This window comes from Canis aureus, chromosome 2, assembly GCF_053574225.1.
Source record: "Canis aureus isolate CA01 chromosome 2, VMU_Caureus_v.1.0, whole genome shotgun sequence".
In the NCBI taxonomy this organism is placed as follows: Eukaryota; Metazoa; Chordata; class Mammalia; order Carnivora; family Canidae; genus Canis; species Canis aureus.
In genome coordinates this window covers 36,481,737-36,498,169 of record NC_135612.1, presented here as the reverse complement: position 1 = coordinate 36,498,169, position 16,433 = coordinate 36,481,737, and the positions used below count along the sequence as shown (strand labels likewise).

Here is a 16,433-nt window from a genome sequence, read left to right as displayed (position 1 = left end):
CCTGTGCCTGTGATAGCCTTGCCGGCCATTCCCACCCTGGTTGTCCCTCCCTTTGCCAGCTGGCCTTGCATACTTGGCCGTGCAGACCTTGTTTCCTGGCCTGCCGGGCTCCTGCGTGAAGGCATCCACCCAGGGCAGCCCTTGGTCAGCATCCGGAGTGGCTCCTTCCTGCTCCATGGGCACAAGACGTCTGTGGGCTAGGCTGCAGACTGTGCAGGACAGACCACAGGGACCCGATCGTAGTCAGGTGGAGCCTCGTGTCAAGGCTGTAGGGCTTGGCCCTTGTCCTCCTCTTCATGGGAAGGCACCGGTTCTCCTTTGTATGTGCCTCTCACCTATAGTAATGTGGCCATGCCTCTGCACCAGAGTCTAAACACCACCTGTGTTTAGCCTGTCTCTGCCAATGGACAGGCCCTACCTTGAGTCCCACAGTATAGACGCCTGTGAAGACCATGCCACGTGTTGCTGTTCTTGCTGAGGATCCCAGCCCCTGACGTGGGAGTCCCGTTCGAGGGCAGAGGTGACCTTCCCTGCAGTGATGAGGACTCAGGACATGGACCCGGATGTGGCAGCCCGACTAATGGCAGGTGTTGCCCAGAGGCCGAGCCCGTGAGGCACAATGGCCGTTGACATGCCAGGTCCCTTGTCAGTAGCGCACCCCCGCTTCAGGCGGCTGTTGTTTGGCTCTCAGTGTAGCATGGGCACCACTTGCCTAGGGCTGTTCTGCCCACACGCCAAGAGCCAAATTGTCATGTGTGTGGGACCAGTCACCTGTCCGACCTTCGTGTGGCCACCTCTTCTCATAGGGCTTCGTGAAGGCCTGAGGCGTGCATCCATTCATTACCTGAGGCCCGCTGCCCTCACAGGGCTCATTGCCTTTCCCCATGGTCGCTGAGGTTTCATGCTGCGCCCGGTCACGGCTCAGCTAATGGGGCAACGTAATCCACATCGACATCGCTTCGAAGGTGGAAAGTGGGTATTTGGAGGAGAGTCCTTGTGCTGCGCTTTGCCAGAGGGCTTCGGACACGTGGTGTCTCAGGGCTTTGCAACGTCCCCTGAGGTCAGTCACGTCATCTCATGCTATTACGGGCCAGCGTCTGAGGCCATGCATCCCCGGATTGCCCATGTACTTTGCGCTGATGAACTCTAAACGTTAGCTCCTGAGCCACGGATGGCCAGCCTGCCAGCCTGCCAGCCTGCCCTGCACACGCACACATGTGCACACCTGCTTGCTGGTAAACCCATAGAATCACACTGATGCGCACACACTCAAACACACCCACAGAGGGCCCCACACAAACAGACGCATGCACATCCCCACTCATGGCGTGTGGTCTTACCAGAAACATTGTCATATTCTAACAAGGAAATTCCTAGACACACATGAGACAGAGGCACATCCCCTTGTGTGGGATGACGTGGGCCCGTTCCATCTCACTGATGAGCAGCTAGCCCTGTGGGACAGAGGGACAGCACAGGGAGATGCAAAGCTTCCCCCACGGAACCGTTTGGATCGCTCAGGCCACCTGAGCGCCTGGGTGGGTACGTCACACATCCGCCTGATTTCTCCACACCTCCTCAGGTGCTGAGGCCTAGCTAGGCTTCCTGTTGACATGGAGAAGAAGACCTTCCTTTGCTTTCCATGGTGGTGTGGAGAGATGCTGGCGGGCCCTGTGGCAGAAGAGTGGTCCAGGACGGGGAACCTGCGCACGGATCACCAGAGGTAAGCTTTTGTTGTCTCAAAGTGTACTGATGGCACTAGAAGGTCCTGAGATGGCCTGCGGACCTGCCAGCTGGCTTGTGCTCCTGGCCATGGACGTTGGCTCTCCAAGAAGATTGCCTTTGCCTCTTGCTCAGGGGCATAGCTGTGGATGGTGTCCAGGGTACTGGAGGGTGCTGAGGCCACGGGGAGACCCTATGAGCTGTTCAGCCTGCGTAGTTCAATATACCAGGAGGCCGAGAAAGTGCTTGGATCGATGATGACTCCCTCAATCTGCATTCCTTGGAAAAGCTGAACAAAATGAGTGAGAACTCCCTGCCGTCGTTCTCATCGCAACTGAGGTCCAGCACGTTGTCTCCCCCAGGGAAGGAAGGAGTGAGGGACAGCTTCGTCGTGCCACACGCTAGCAACCGCCACCACCACCACCACCACCACCACCACCACCAGCAGCAGCAACACCACCACCACCATCTCCACCCAAGGGCCCTGGGATCAGAGTGCAAGGCGGAGGGCTGAGGGCCTAGAAACCGTGTGCTCTCCTTGGGTGGGAGTCCTCGACTTGGTGGTCCTCCATGACATGTCTGGGCTTTGGTGGCGTCTCAGACAGCCAGCAGCCAAGTGATAGGAGTTGCGTTAGGCGGCTTTGGCAGGGTCTTGAGAGCATCTATGTCAGAGTACATCGGCCAGGCCAAAGATTGAGCCAGTTCTCCTGCTGGTGTGTGGTGCCCCCCTTTCAGGGCCAGGTGCCGCCGGTGTACAGGTGGACTCCCGACCGGGCAAGGAGCAATCTCTGTCCCAGGCCTCTGTCCCACGTCCTCAGCTGAGTGCTGAACAGGGTTGCGGGAGGACAGGAAAGACACCAGATGGGTTCGGTGCATTTGATAGAGCCGTAATTCATCTGAGGCCAGACAAGGACAGAGACACACAACTCGCACGCGCACACGAATACACATACAAACATACAGAAGGACACACACAGTCACACACACGCTCACACACTCATAGTCGCATGCACAGGCATGCAAACACAAACACACACACACACACACACACACACACACAAACACACACACACAGACACACCAGGAAGTCCAGGAGAGCTCATGGTGTGCGTTCAGGGCAGGAGTGTAGAAGCTTTGCTGGCCACTGGGAAGAATGGGAATGGCAGGGCCAAGGGCGTCCGGAGGAAACGTGCGTGCGGGCAGGGCAGCTGACGGCCTCCCTACCCCTGGATGGTGTTACGAAAACCAACGGGTCAGAGCTTCGTGGGCTGTTTGCGGCCCCTCCACCTTCCCCCATGGGCTGCGATTTACGGCCTTACGGGGCCGCCTGCCGATGGTGCCGAGGGCTCTGTCCGACCCACCCCTGGCCACGAGTTTCCCAAAGAAGGGCTCTCCTGGGTGTCTACCCTGTGCCTGTGATAGCCTTGCCGGCCATTCCCACCCTGGTTGTCCCTCCCTTTGCCAGCTGGCCTTGCATACTTGGCCGTGCAGACCTTGTTTCCTGGCCTGCCGGGCTCCTGCGTGAAGGCATCCACCCAGGGCAGCCCTTGGTCAGCATCCGGAGTGGCTCCTTCCTGCTCTGTGGGCACAAGACGTCTGTGGGCTAGGCTGCAGACTGTGCAGGACAGACCACAGGGACCCGATCGTAGTCAGGTGGAGCCTCGTGTCAAGGCTGTAGGGCTTGGCCCTTGTCCTCCTCTTCATGGGAAGGCACCGGTTCTCCTTTGTATGTGCCTCTCACCTATAGTAATGTGGCCATGCCTCTGCACCAGAGTCTAAACACCACCTGTGTTTAGCCTGTCTCTGCCAATGGACAGGCCCTACCTTGAGTCCCACAGTATAGACGCCTGTGAAGACCATGCCACGTGTTGCTGTTCTTGCTGAGGATCCCAGCCCCTGACGTGGGAGTCCCGTTCGAGGGCAGAGGTGACCTTCCCTGCAGTGATGAGGACTCAGGACATGGACCCGGATGTGGCAGCCCGACTAATGGCAGGTGTTGCCCAGAGGCCGAGCCCGTGAGGCACAATGGCCGTTGACATGCCAGGTCCCTTGTCAGTAGCGCACCCCCGCTTCAGGCGGCTGTTGTTTGGCTCTCAGTGTAGCATGGGCACCACTTGCTAGGGCTGTTCTGCCCACACGCCAAGAGCCAAATTGTCATGTGTGTGGGACCAGTCACCTGTCCGACCTTCGTGTGGCCACCTCTTCTCATAGGGCTTCGTGAAGGCCTGAGGCGTGCATCCATTCATTACCTGAGGCCCGCTGCCCTCACAGGGCTCATTGCCTTTCCCCATGGTCGCTGAGGTTTCATGCTGCGCCCGGTCACGGCTCAGCTAATGGGGCAACGTAATCCACATCGACATCGCTTCGAAGGTGGAAAGTGGGTATTTGGAGGAGAGTCCTTGTGCTGCGCTTTGCCAGAGGGCTTCGGACACGTGGTGTCTCAGGGCTTTGCAACGTCCCCTGAGGTCAGTCACGTCATCTCATGCTATTACGGGCCAGCGTCTGAGGCCATGCATCCCCGGATTGCCCATGTACTTTGCGCTGATGAACTCTAAACGTTAGCTCCTGAGCCACGGATGGCCAGCCTGCCAGCCTGCCAGCCTGCCCTGCACACGCACACATGTGCACACCTGCTTGCTGGTAAACCCATAGAATCACTCTGATGCGCACACACTCAAACACACCCACAGAGGGCCCCACACCAACAGACGCATGCACATCCCCACTCATGGCTGTGGTCTTACCAGAAACATTGTCATATTCTAACAAGGAAATTCCTAGACACACATGAGACAGAGGCACATCCCCTTGTGTGGGATGACGTGGGCCCGTTCCATCTCACTGATGAGCAGCTAGCCCTGTGGGACAGAGGGACAGCACAGGGAGATGCAAAGCTTCCCCCACGGAACCGTTTGGATCGCTCAGGCCACCTGAGCGCCTGGGTGGGTACGTCACACATCCGCCTGATTTCTCCACACCTCCTCAGGTGCTGAGGCCTAGCTAGGCTTCCTGTTGACATGGAGAAGAAGACCTTCCTTTGCTTTCCATGGTGGTGTGGAGAGATGCTGGCGGGCCCTGTGGCAGAAGAGTGGTTCAGGACGGGGAACCTGCGCACGGATCACCAGAGGTAAGCTTTTGTTGTCTCAAAGTGTACTGATGGCACTAGAAGGTCCTGAGATGGCCTGCGGACCTGCCAGCTGGCTTGTGCTCCTGGCCATGGATGTTGGCTCTCCAAGAAGATTGCCTTTGCCTCTTGCTCAGGGGCATAGCTGTGTATGGTGTCCAGGGTACTGGAGGGTGCTGAGGCCACGGGGAGACCCTATGAGCTGTTCAGCCTGCGTAGTTCAATATACCAGGAGGCCGAGAAAGTGCTTGGATCGATGATGACTCCCTCAATCTGCATTCCTTGGAAAAGCTGAACAAAATGAGTGAGAACTCCCTGCCGTCGTTCTCATCGCAACTGAGGTCCAGCACGTTGTCTCCCCCAGGGAAGGAAGGAGTGAGGGACAGCTTCGTCGTGCCACACGCTAGCAACCGCCACCACCACCACCACCACCACCACCACCACCAGCAGCAGCAACACCACCACCACCATCTCCACCCAAGGGCCCTGGGATCAGAGTGCAAGGCGGAGGGCTGAGGGCCTAGAAACCGTGTGCTCTCCTTGGGTGGGAGTCCTCGACTTGGTGGTCCTCCATGACATGTCTGGGCTTTGGTGGCGTCTCAGACAGCCAGCAGCCAAGTGATAGGAGTTGCGTTAGGCGGCTTTGGCAGGGTCTTGAGAGCATCTATGTCAGAGTACATCGGCCAGGCCAAAGATTGAGCCAGTTCTCCTGCTGGTGTGTGGTGCCCCCCTTTCAGGGCCAGGTGCCGCCGGTGTACAGGTGGACTCCCGACCGGGCAAGGAGCAATCTCTGTCCCAGGCCTCTGTCCCACGTCCTCAGCTGAGTGCTGAACAGGGTTGCGGGAGGACAGGAAAGACACCAGATGGGTTCGGTGCATTTGATAGAGCCGTAATTCATCTGAGGCCAGACAAGGACAGAGACACACAACTCGCACGCGCACACGAATACACATACAAACATACAGAAGGACACACACAGTCACACACACGCTCACACACTCATAGTCGCATGCACAGGCATGCAAACACAAACACACACACACACACACACACACACACAAACACACACACACAGACACACCAGGAAGTCCAGGAGAGCTCATGGTGTGCGTTCAGGGCAGGAGTGTAGAAGCTTTGCTGGCCACTGGGAAGAATGGGAATGGCAGGGCCAAGGGCGTCCGGAGGAAACGTGCGTGCGGGCAGGGCAGCTGACGGCCTCCCTACCCCTGGATGGTGTTACGAAAACCAACGGGTCAGAGCTTCGTGGGCTGTTTGCGGCCCCTCCACCTTCCCCCATGGGCTGCGATTTACGGCCTTACGGGGCCGCCTGCCGATGGTGCCGAGGGCTCTGTCCGACCCACCCCTGGCCACGAGTTTCCCAAAGAAGGGCTCTCCTGGGTGTCTACCCTGTGCCTGTGATAGCCTTGCCGGCCATTCCCACCCTGGTTGTCCCTCCCTTTGCCAGCTGGCCTTGCATACTTGGCCGTGCAGACCTTGTTTCCTGGCCTGCCGGGCTCCTGCGTGAAGGCATCCACCCAGGGCAGCCCTTGGTCAGCATCCGGAGTGGCTCCTTCCTGCTCCGTGGGCACAAGACGTCTGTGGGCTAGGCTGCAGACTGTGCAGGACAGACCACAGGGACCCGATCGTAGTCAGGTGGAGCCTCGTGTCAAGGCTGTAGGGCTTGGCCCTTGTCCTCCTCTTCATGGGAAGGCACCGGTTCTCCTTTGTATGTGCCTCTCACCTATAGTAATGTGGCCATGCCTCTGCACCAGAGTCTAAACACCACCTGTGTTTAGCCTGTCTCTGCCAATGGACAGGCCCTACCTTGAGTCCCACAGTATAGACGCCTGTGAAGACCATGCCACGTGTTGCTGTTCTTGCTGAGGATCCCAGCCCCTGACGTGGGAGTCCCGTTCGAGGGCAGAGGTGACCTTCCCTGCAGTGATGAGGACTCAGGACATGGACCCGGATGTGGCAGCCCGACTAATGGCAGGTGTTGCCCAGAGGCCGAGCCCGTGAGGCACAATGGCCGTTGACATGCCAGGTCCCTTGTCAGTAGCGCACCCCCGCTTCAGGCGGCTGTTGTTTGGCTCTCAGTGTAGCATGGGCACCACTTGCCTAGGGCTGTTCTGCCCACACGCCAAGAGCCAAATTGTCATGTGTGTGGGACCAGTCACCTGTCCGACCTTCGTGTGGCCACCTCTTCTCATAGGGCTTCGTGAAGGCCTGAGGCGTGCATCCATTCATTACCTGAGGCCCGCTGCCCTCACAGGGCTCATTGCCTTTCCCCATGGTCGCTGAGGTTTCATGCTGCGCCCGGTCACGGCTCAGCTAATGGGGCAACGTAATCCACATCGACATCGCTTCGAAGGTGGAAAGTGGGTATTTGGAGGAGAGTCCTTGTGCTGCGCTTTGCCAGAGGGCTTCGGACACGTGGTGTCTCAGGGCTTTGCAACGTCCCCTGAGGTCAGTCACGTCATCTCATGCTATTACGGGCCAGCGTCTGAGGCCATGCATCCCCGGATTGCCCATGTACTTTGCGCTGATGAACTCTAAACGTTAGCTCCTGAGCCACGGATGGCCAGCCTGCCAGCCTGCCAGCCTGCCCTGCACACGCACACATGTGCACACCTGCTTGCTGGTAAACCCATAGAATCACTCTGATGCGCACACACTCAAACACACCCACAGAGGGCCCCACACCAACAGACGCATGCACATCCCCACTCATGGCGTGTGGTCTTACCAGAAACATTGTCATATTCTAACAAGGAAATTCCTAGACACACATGAGACAGAGGCACATCCCCTTGTGTGGGATGACGTGGGCCCGTTCCATCTCACTGATGAGCAGCTAGCCCTGTGGGACAGAGGGACAGCACAGGGAGATGCAAAGCTTCCCCCACGGAACCGTTTGGATCGCTCAGGCCACCTGAGCGCCTGGGTGGGTACGTCACACATCCGCCTGATTTCTCCACACCTCCTCAGGTGCTGAGGCCTAGCTAGGCTTCCTGTTGACATGGAGAAGAAGACCTTCCTTTGCTTTCCATGGTGGTGTGGAGAGATGCTGGCGGGCCCTGTGGCAGAAGAGTGGTTCAGGACGGGGAACCTGCGCACGGATCACCAGAGGTAAGCTTTTGTTGTCTCAAAGTGTACTGATGGCACTAGAAGGTCCTGAGATGGCCTGCGGACCTGCCAGCTGGCTTGTGCTCCTGGCCATGGACGTTGGCTCTCCAAGAAGATTGCCTTTGCCTCTTGCTCAGGGGCATAGCTGTGGATGGTGTCCAGGGTACTGGAGGGTGCTGAGGCCACGGGGAGACCCTATGAGCTGTTCAGCCTGCGTAGTTCAATATACCAGGAGGCCGAGAAAGTGCTTGGATCGATGATGACTCCCTCAATCTGCATTCCTTGGAAAAGCTGAACAAAATGAGTGAGAACTCCCTGCCGTCGTTCTCATCGCAACTGAGGTCCAGCACGTTGTCTCCCCCAGGGAAGGAAGGAGTGAGGGACAGCTTCGTCGTGCCACACGCTAGCAACCGCCACCACCACCACCACCACCAGCAGCAACACCACCACCACCATCTCCACCCAAGGGCCCTGGGATCAGAGTGCAAGGCGGAGGGCTGAGGGCCTAGAAACCGTGTGCTCTCCTTGGGTGGGAGTCCTCGACTTGGTGGTCCTCCATGACATGTCTGGGCTTTGGTGGCGTCTCAGACAGCCAGCAGCCAAGTGATAGGAGTTGCGTTAGGCGGCTTTGGCAGGGTCTTGAGAGCATCTATGTCAGAGTACATCGGCCAGGCCAAAGATTGAGCCAGTTCTCCTGCTGGTGTGTGGTGCCCCCCTTTCAGGGCCAGGTGCCGCCGGTGTACAGGTGGACTCCCGACCGGGCAAGGAGCAATCTCTGTCCCAGGCCTCTGTCCCACGTCCTCAGCTGAGTGCTGAACAGGGTTGCGGGAGGACAGGAAAGACACCAGATGGGTTCGGTGCATTTGATAGAGCCGTAATTCATCTGAGGCCAGACAAGGACAGAGACACACAACTCGCACGCGCACACGAATACACATACAAACATACAGAAGGACACACACAGTCACACACACGCTCACACACTCATAGTCGCATGCACAGGCATGCAAACACAAACACACACACACACACACAAACACACACACACAGACACACCAGGAAGTCCAGGAGAGCTCATGGTGTGCGTTCAGGGCAGGAGTGTAGAAGCTTTGCTGGCCACTGGGAAGAATGGGAATGGCAGGGCCAAGGGCGTCCGGAGGAAACGTGCGTGCGGGCAGGGCAGCTGACGGCCTCCCTACCCCTGGATGGTGTTACGAAAACCAACGGGTCAGAGCTTCGTGGGCTGTTTGCGGCCCCTCCACCTTCCCCCATGGGCTGCGATTTACGGCCTTACGGGGCCGCCTGCCGATGGTGCCGAGGGCTCTGTCCGACCCACCCCTGGCCACGAGTTTCCCAAAGAAGGGCTCTCCTGGGTGTCTACCCTGTGCCTGTGATAGCCTTGCCGGCCATTCCCACCCTGGTTGTCCCTCCCTTTGCCAGCTGGCCTTGCATACTTGGCCGTGCAGACCTTGTTTCCTGGCCTGCCGGGCTCCTGCGTGAAGGCATCCACCCAGGGCAGCCCTTGGTCAGCATCCGGAGTGGCTCCTTCCTGCTCCGTGGGCACAAGACGTCTGTGGGCTAGGCTGCAGACTGTGCAGGACAGACCACAGGGACCCGATCGTAGTCAGGTGGAGCCTCGTGTCAAGGCTGTAGGGCTTGGCCCTTGTCCTCCTCTTCATGGGAAGGCACCGGTTCTCCTTTGTATGTGCCTCTCACCTATAGTAATGTGGCCATGCCTCTGCACCAGAGTCTAAACACCACCTGTGTTTAGCCTGTCTCTGCCAATGGACAGGCCCTACCTTGAGTCCCACAGTATAGACGCCTGTGAAGACCATGCCACGTGTTGCTGTTCTTGCTGAGGATCCCAGCCCCTGACGTGGGAGTCCCGTTCGAGGGCAGAGGTGACCTTCCCTGCAGTGATGAGGACTCAGGACATGGACCCGGATGTGGCAGCCCGACTAATGGCAGGTGTTGCCCAGAGGCCGAGCCCGTGAGGCACAATGGCCGTTGACATGCCAGGTCCCTTGTCAGTAGCGCACCCCCGCTTCAGGCGGCTGTTGTTTGGCTCTCAGTGTAGCATGGGCACCACTTGCCTAGGGCTGTTCTGCCCACACGCCAAGAGCCAAATTGTCATGTGTGTGGGACCAGTCACCTGTCCGACCTTCGTGTGGCCACCTCTTCTCATAGGGCTTCGTGAAGGCCTGAGGCGTGCATCCATTCATTACCTGAGGCCCGCTGCCCTCACAGGGCTCATTGCCTTTCCCCATGGTCGCTGAGGTTTCATGCTGCGCCCGGTCACGGCTCAGCTAATGGGGCAACGTAATCCACATCGACATCGCTTCGAAGGTGGAAAGTGGGTATTTGGAGGAGAGTCCTTGTGCTGCGCTTTGCCAGAGGGCTTCGGACACGTGGTGTCTCAGGGCTTTGCAACGTCCCCTGAGGTCAGTCACGTCATCTCATGCTATTACGGGCCAGCGTCTGAGGCCATGCATCCCCGGATTGCCCATGTACTTTGCGCTGATGAACTCTAAACGTTAGCTCCTGAGCCACGGATGGCCAGCCTGCCAGCCTGCCAGCCTGCCCTGCACACGCACACATGTGCACACCTGCTTGCTGGTAAACCCATAGAATCACACTGATGCGCACACACTCAAACACACCCACAGAGGGCCCCACACAAACAGACGCATGCACATCCCCACTCATGGCGTGTGGTCTTACCAGAAACATTGTCATATTCTAACAAGGAAATTCCTAGACACACATGAGACAGAGGCACATCCCCTTGTGTGGGATGACGTGGGCCCGTTCCATCTCACTGATGAGCAGCTAGCCCTGTGGGACAGAGGGACAGCACAGGGAGATGCAAAGCTTCCCCCACGGAACCGTTTGGATCGCTCAGGCCACCTGAGCGCCTGGGTGGGTACGTCACACATCCGCCTGATTTCTCCACACCTCCTCAGGTGCTGAGGCCTAGCTAGGCTTCCTGTTGACATGGAGAAGAAGACCTTCCTTTGCTTTCCATGGTGGTGTGGAGAGATGCTGGCGGGCCCTGTGGCAGAAGAGTGGTCCAGGACGGGGAACCTGCGCACGGATCACCAGAGGTAAGCTTTTGTTGTCTCAAAGTGTACTGATGGCACTAGAAGGTCCTGAGATGGCCTGCGGACCTGCCAGCTGGCTTGTGCTCCTGGCCATGGACGTTGGCTCTCCAAGAAGATTGCCTTTGCCTCTTGCTCAGGGGCATAGCTGTGGATGGTGTCCAGGGTACTGGAGGGTTCTGAGGCCACGGGGAGACCCTATGAGCTGTTCAGCCTGCGTAGTTCAATATACCAGGAGGCCGAGAAAGTGCTTGGATCGATGATGACTCCCTCAATCTGCATTCCTTGGAAAAGCTGAACAAAATGAGTGAGAACTCCCTGCCGTCGTTCTCATCGCAACTGAGGTCCAGCACGTTGTCTCCCCCAGGGAAGGAAGGAGTGAGGGACAGCTTCGTCGTGCCACACGCTAGCAACCGCCACCACCACCACCACCACCACCACCACCACCAGCAGCAGCAACACCACCACCACCATCTCCACCCAAGGGCCCTGGGATCAGAGTGCAAGGCGGAGGGCTGAGGGCCTAGAAACCGTGTGCTCTCCTTGGGTGGGAGTCCTCGACTTGGTGGTCCTCCATGACATGTCTGGGCTTTGGTGGCGTCTCAGACAGCCAGCAGCCAAGTGATAGGAGTTGCGTTAGGCGGCTTTGGCAGGGTCTTGAGAGCATCTATGTCAGAGTACATCGGCCAGGCCAAAGATTGAGCCAGTTCTCCTGCTGGTGTGTGGTGCCCCCCTTTCAGGGCCAGGTGCCGCCGGTGTACAGGTGGACTCCCGACCGGGCAAGGAGCAATCTCTGTCCCAGGCCTCTGTCCCACGTCCTCAGCTGAGTGCTGAACAGGGTTGCGGGAGGACAGGAAAGACACCAGATGGGTTCGGTGCATTTGATAGAGCCGTAATTCATCTGAGGCCAGACAAGGACAGAGACACACAACTCGCACGCGCACACGAATACACATACAAACATACAGAAGGACACACACAGTCACACACACGCTCACACACTCATAGTCGCATGCACAGGCATGCAAACACAAACACACACACACACACACACACACACACAAACACACACACACAGACACACCAGGAAGTCCAGGAGAGCTCATGGTGTGCGTTCAGGGCAGGAGTGTAGAAGCTTTGCTGGCCACTGGGAAGAATGGGAATGGCAGGGCCAAGGGCGTCCGGAGGAAACGTGCGTGCGGGCAGGGCAGCTGACGGCCTCCCTACCCCTGGATGGTGTTACGAAAACCAACGGGTCAGAGCTTCGTGGGCTGTTTGCGGCCCCTCCACCTTCCCCCATGGGCTGCGATTTACGGCCTTACGGGGCCGCCTGCCGATGGTGCCGAGGGCTCTGTCCGACCCACCCCTGGCCACGAGTTTCCCAAAGAAGGGCTCTCCTGGGTGTCTACCCTGTGCCTGTGATAGCCTTGCCGGCCATTCCCACCCTGGTTGTCCCTCCCTTTGCCAGCTGGCCTTGCATACTTGGCCGTGCAGACCTTGTTTCCTGGCCTGCCGGGCTCCTGCGTGAAGGCATCCACCCAGGGCAGCCCTTGGTCAGCATCCGGAGTGGCTCCTTCCTGCTCCGTGGGCACAAGACGTCTGTGGGCTAGGCTGCAGACTGTGCAGGACAGACCACAGGGACCCGATCGTAGTCAGGTGGAGCCTCGTGTCAAGGCTGTAGGGCTTGGCCCTTGTCCTCCTCTTCATGGGAAGGCACCGGTTCTCCTTTGTATGTGCCTCTCACCTATAGTAATGTGGCCATGCCTCTGCACCAGAGTCTAAACACCACCTGTGTTTAGCCTGTCTCTGCCAATGGACAGGCCCTACCTTGAGTCCCACAGTATAGACGCCTGTGAAGACCATGCCACGTGTTGCTGTTCTTGCTGAGAATCCCAGCCCCTGACGTGGGAGTCCCGTTCGAGGGCAGAGGTGACCTTCCCTGCAGTGATGAGGACTCAGGACATGGACCCGGATGTGGCAGCCCGACTAATGGCAGGTGTTGCCCAGAGGCCGAGCCCGTGAGGCACAATGGCCGTTGACATGCCAGGTCCCTTGTCAGTAGCGCACCCCCGCTTCAGGCGGCTGTTGTTTGGCTCTCAGTGTAGCATGGGCACCACTTGCCTAGGGCTGTTCTGCCCACACGCCAAGAGCCAAATTGTCATGTGTGTGGGACCAGTCACCTGTCCGACCTTTGTGTGGCCACCTCTTCTCATAGGGCTTCGTGAAGGCCTGAGGCGTGCATCCATTCATTACCTGAGGCCCGCTGCCCTCACAGGGCTCATTGCCTTTCCCCATGGTCGCTGAGGTTTCATGCTGCGCCCGGTCACGGCTCAGCTAATGGGGCAACGTAATCCACATCGACATCGCTTCGAAGGTGGAAAGTGGGTATTTGGAGGAGAGTCCTTGTGCTGCGCTTTGCCAGAGGGCTTCGGACACGTGGTGTCTCAGGGCTTTGCAACGTCCCCTGAGGTCAGTCACGTCATCTCATGCTATTACGGGCCAGCGTCTGAGGCCATGCATCCCCGGATTGCCCATGTACTTTGCGCTGATGAACTCTAAACGTTAGCTCCTGAGCCACGGATGGCCAGCCTGCCAGCCTGCCAGCCTGCCCTGCACACGCACACATGTGCACACCTGCTTGCTGGTAAACCCATAGAATCACACTGATGCGCACACACTCAAACACACCCACAGAGGGCCCCACACAAACAGACGCATGCACATCCCCACTCATGGCGTGTGGTCTTACCAGAAACATTGTCATATTCTAACAAGGAAATTCCTAGACACACATGAGACAGAGGCACATCCCCTTGTGTGGGATGACGTGGGCCCGTTCCATCTCACTGATGAGCAGCTAGCCCTGTGGGACAGAGGGACAGCACAGGGAGATGCAAAGCTTCCCCCACGGAACCGTTTGGATCGCTCAGGCCACCTGAGCGCCTGGGTGGGTACGTCACACATCCGCCTGATTTCTCCACACCTCCTCAGGTGCTGAGGCCTAGCTAGGCTTCCTGTTGACATGGAGAAGAAGACCTTCCTTTGCTTTCCATGGTGGTGTGGAGAGATGCTGGCGGGCCCTGTGGCAGAAGAGTGGTCCAGGACGGGGAACCTGCGCACGGATCACCAGAGGTAAGCTTTTGTTGTCTCAAAGTGTACTGATGGCACTAGAAGGTCCTGAGATGGCCTGCGGACCTGCCAGCTGGCTTGTGCTCCTGGCCATGGACGTTGGCTCTCCAAGAAGATTGCCTTTGCCTCTTGCTCAGGGGCATAGCTGTGGATGGTGTCCAGGGTACTGGAGGGTGCTGAGACCACGGGGAGACCCTATGAGCTGTTCAGCCTGCGTAGTTCAATATACCAGGAGGCCGAGAAAGTGCTTGGATCGATGATGACTCCCTCAATCTGCATTCCTTGGAAAAGCTGAACAAAATGAGTGAGAACTCCCTGCCGTCGTTCTCATCGCAACTGAGGTCCAGCACGTTGTCTCCCCCAGGGAAAGTAGGAGGAAGGGATAGCTTCTCTTTGTTGCTGCCACATGCTCAAAAGCACCACCACCAACACCTCCATCTCCACCCAAGGGCCTTGGCGTCAGAGAGCCTGGTGTAGGGCTGAAGGCCCAGATAACATATGCTCTCCTTGGTGGGAGTCATCGGCTTCATGTTTCTCCGTGGCATGGCTGGGCTTTGGCGGCATCTCAGATAGCCAGCTGCCAAGCAGTAGGAGTTGCATTAGATGGCATTGGCAGGGCCTCGAAAGTGTCTGTGCCAGAGCACATAAGCCAGTCTGATGATTGAGCCAGAGATTCTGGCGTTGTGTGCAGTTCCCCCCTTTCAGGGTCATGCGTCATGGGGTTACAGGTGGACTATCGTCCAGGCAAGCAGCTATCTTTGCCCAAGGCCTCTGTCCCAAGTTTTCAATGAGTGCTGAATATGGTTGGGGGGAGATAGGAGAGGCACCAAGAGGGACCGATGCGTTTGACTCACCTGAACCCATGTGAGCCCAGACCAGGACAGACACACACAGTCTCACACGCACACATCAACACCCACATACACACTCATACCCAAACACAGATGCACGTACACACAGACGCACCCACCACACATGCAAGGAGATGCCGCAGAGCTCGTGGTGTATATTCAAGGCAGGAGTGTCAACACTCTGCTGTCCACTGGGATCAATGGGAATTGTAGGGCCCAGTCTGTCCACCGGATAGGTTGGTGCGGGCAGCCAGTGGCCTCTCTAAATTTGGATGGTGTTGCAAAAACCAACAGGTCAGTGCTTTGTAGGCTGTGTGCAGCCCCACCACCTTCCCCCATGGGCTGAGACTTATGGCCTTAATGGGCTGCCTGGCAATCATGCAGAGAGGTCTATGTGACCCACCCCTGACTACTACTTTTCTGAAGAAGCGCACTCCTGGGTATCTACCCTTTGCCTGTGAGAGGTATGCCAGCCATTGTGACCCTGGTCAGCCCTCACTTCGCCAGTTAGCCTTGCAGACCCTGGCTGTGCAGAACTTGTCTCCTGGGCTGCGGGGCTCCTGTGTAAATGCGTCCAACCAGGGAGGCCCTTGATTCAGCATCCACGGTGACTCCTTGCTCTGAGGGCACAAGTCTTCTCTGGGGTAGCCTGCACACCATGCAGGACAGGCCACAGGGACCCTGATAGCAGTCAGGCCCAGCCCCGTGTTTTGGCCTTGGAGATTAGCCTACGTCTTCCTCTTCATAGGAAGGGCACTGGTCGTCCTTTATTTGTGCCTCTCACCTGCAGTACTGTGGCCATGTTCCCCAGCCGCCCAGCCAGCCTGCCTGCCCTGCACATGCACACACACACACACAAACTCCTGCTAACAAACCCATAGAGTTATACTGACGCACACACAATGCAACTCCCACACAGGGGGACCCTCATACACAGACACGCACGCCCCCACTCATGGCATGTACCCTTGCCAGACACACTGTCATGCACCCATAAGGAAATTCCTAGACACACGTGCCCCCATAAGGAAATTCCTAGACACACACAGACAGAGGCACATCCCCTTGTGTGGATTGACATGGGCCCATGGCATCTCACCAATGTTCAATAACCCTGTCAGTCAAAGGGACAGCACAGATAGATATAAAGGTTTCCCACGTAACTGTTTGGACCACTCTCACCAGCTGAGCACCTGGGTGCATTTGTGACATAATTGTGTGATTTCTTCTCCATTTCTCAGGTGAGGAGTCCAAGCCATGCTCGCTGTTGACTAAAAAAACAGACCCTCCTTTCTTTGGAGTTGCGGAAGAATGATGGCGCACCTTTGGAAGAAGAGTGGCCCAGGGTGGGGAGCCTGTGCACGGATCGGTATGGGGGTAAGC

At 57.6% G+C, this 16,433-nt stretch overlaps 1 protein-coding gene and 5 non-coding genes across 13 annotated transcripts in view; all 6 read left to right on the top strand.

Moving 5' to 3' along the window:
• The first annotated feature begins 1,970 nt into the window (after positions 1-1,970).
• LOC144303899 (small nucleolar RNA SNORD116) lies at positions 1,971-2,065 on the top strand. The gene has a single exon (XR_013370926.1). It is a non-coding gene; the product is annotated as a small nucleolar RNA SNORD116 (small nucleolar RNA).
• Positions 2,066-5,096: 3,031 nt separating this feature from the next.
• Positions 5,097-5,191, top strand: LOC144303894 (small nucleolar RNA SNORD116). Its single transcript, XR_013370923.1, has one exon. It is a non-coding gene; the product is annotated as a small nucleolar RNA SNORD116 (small nucleolar RNA).
• Positions 5,192-8,222: 3,031 nt separating this feature from the next.
• Positions 8,223-8,317, top strand: LOC144303884 (small nucleolar RNA SNORD116). The gene has a single exon (XR_013370894.1). It is a non-coding gene; the product is annotated as a small nucleolar RNA SNORD116 (small nucleolar RNA).
• Positions 8,318-11,323: 3,006 nt separating this feature from the next.
• On the top strand, positions 11,324-11,418 carry LOC144303881 (small nucleolar RNA SNORD116). Its single transcript, XR_013370884.1, has one exon. It is a non-coding gene; the product is annotated as a small nucleolar RNA SNORD116 (small nucleolar RNA).
• Positions 11,419-13,787: 2,369 nt separating this feature from the next.
• Positions 13,788-16,433, top strand: part of LOC144295911 (uncharacterized) — a 59,437-nt gene continuing 56,791 nt past the window's right edge. For 2 of the 8 annotated variants that reach the window (XR_013363069.1, XM_077868605.1), the window contains exons 1-2: positions 14,032-14,202; positions 16,292-16,427. The gene's annotated coding sequence lies outside the window, so the exon portion shown is untranslated. Of the gene's footprint in view, positions 14,203-16,291; positions 16,428-16,433 lie in introns of all 8 variants that reach the window. The other 6 variants (XR_013363079.1, XM_077868599.1, XM_077868575.1 and 3 more) reach the window with 4 other exon arrangements.
• LOC144303878 (small nucleolar RNA SNORD116) lies at positions 14,450-14,544 on the top strand. The gene has a single exon (XR_013370874.1). It is a non-coding gene; the product is annotated as a small nucleolar RNA SNORD116 (small nucleolar RNA).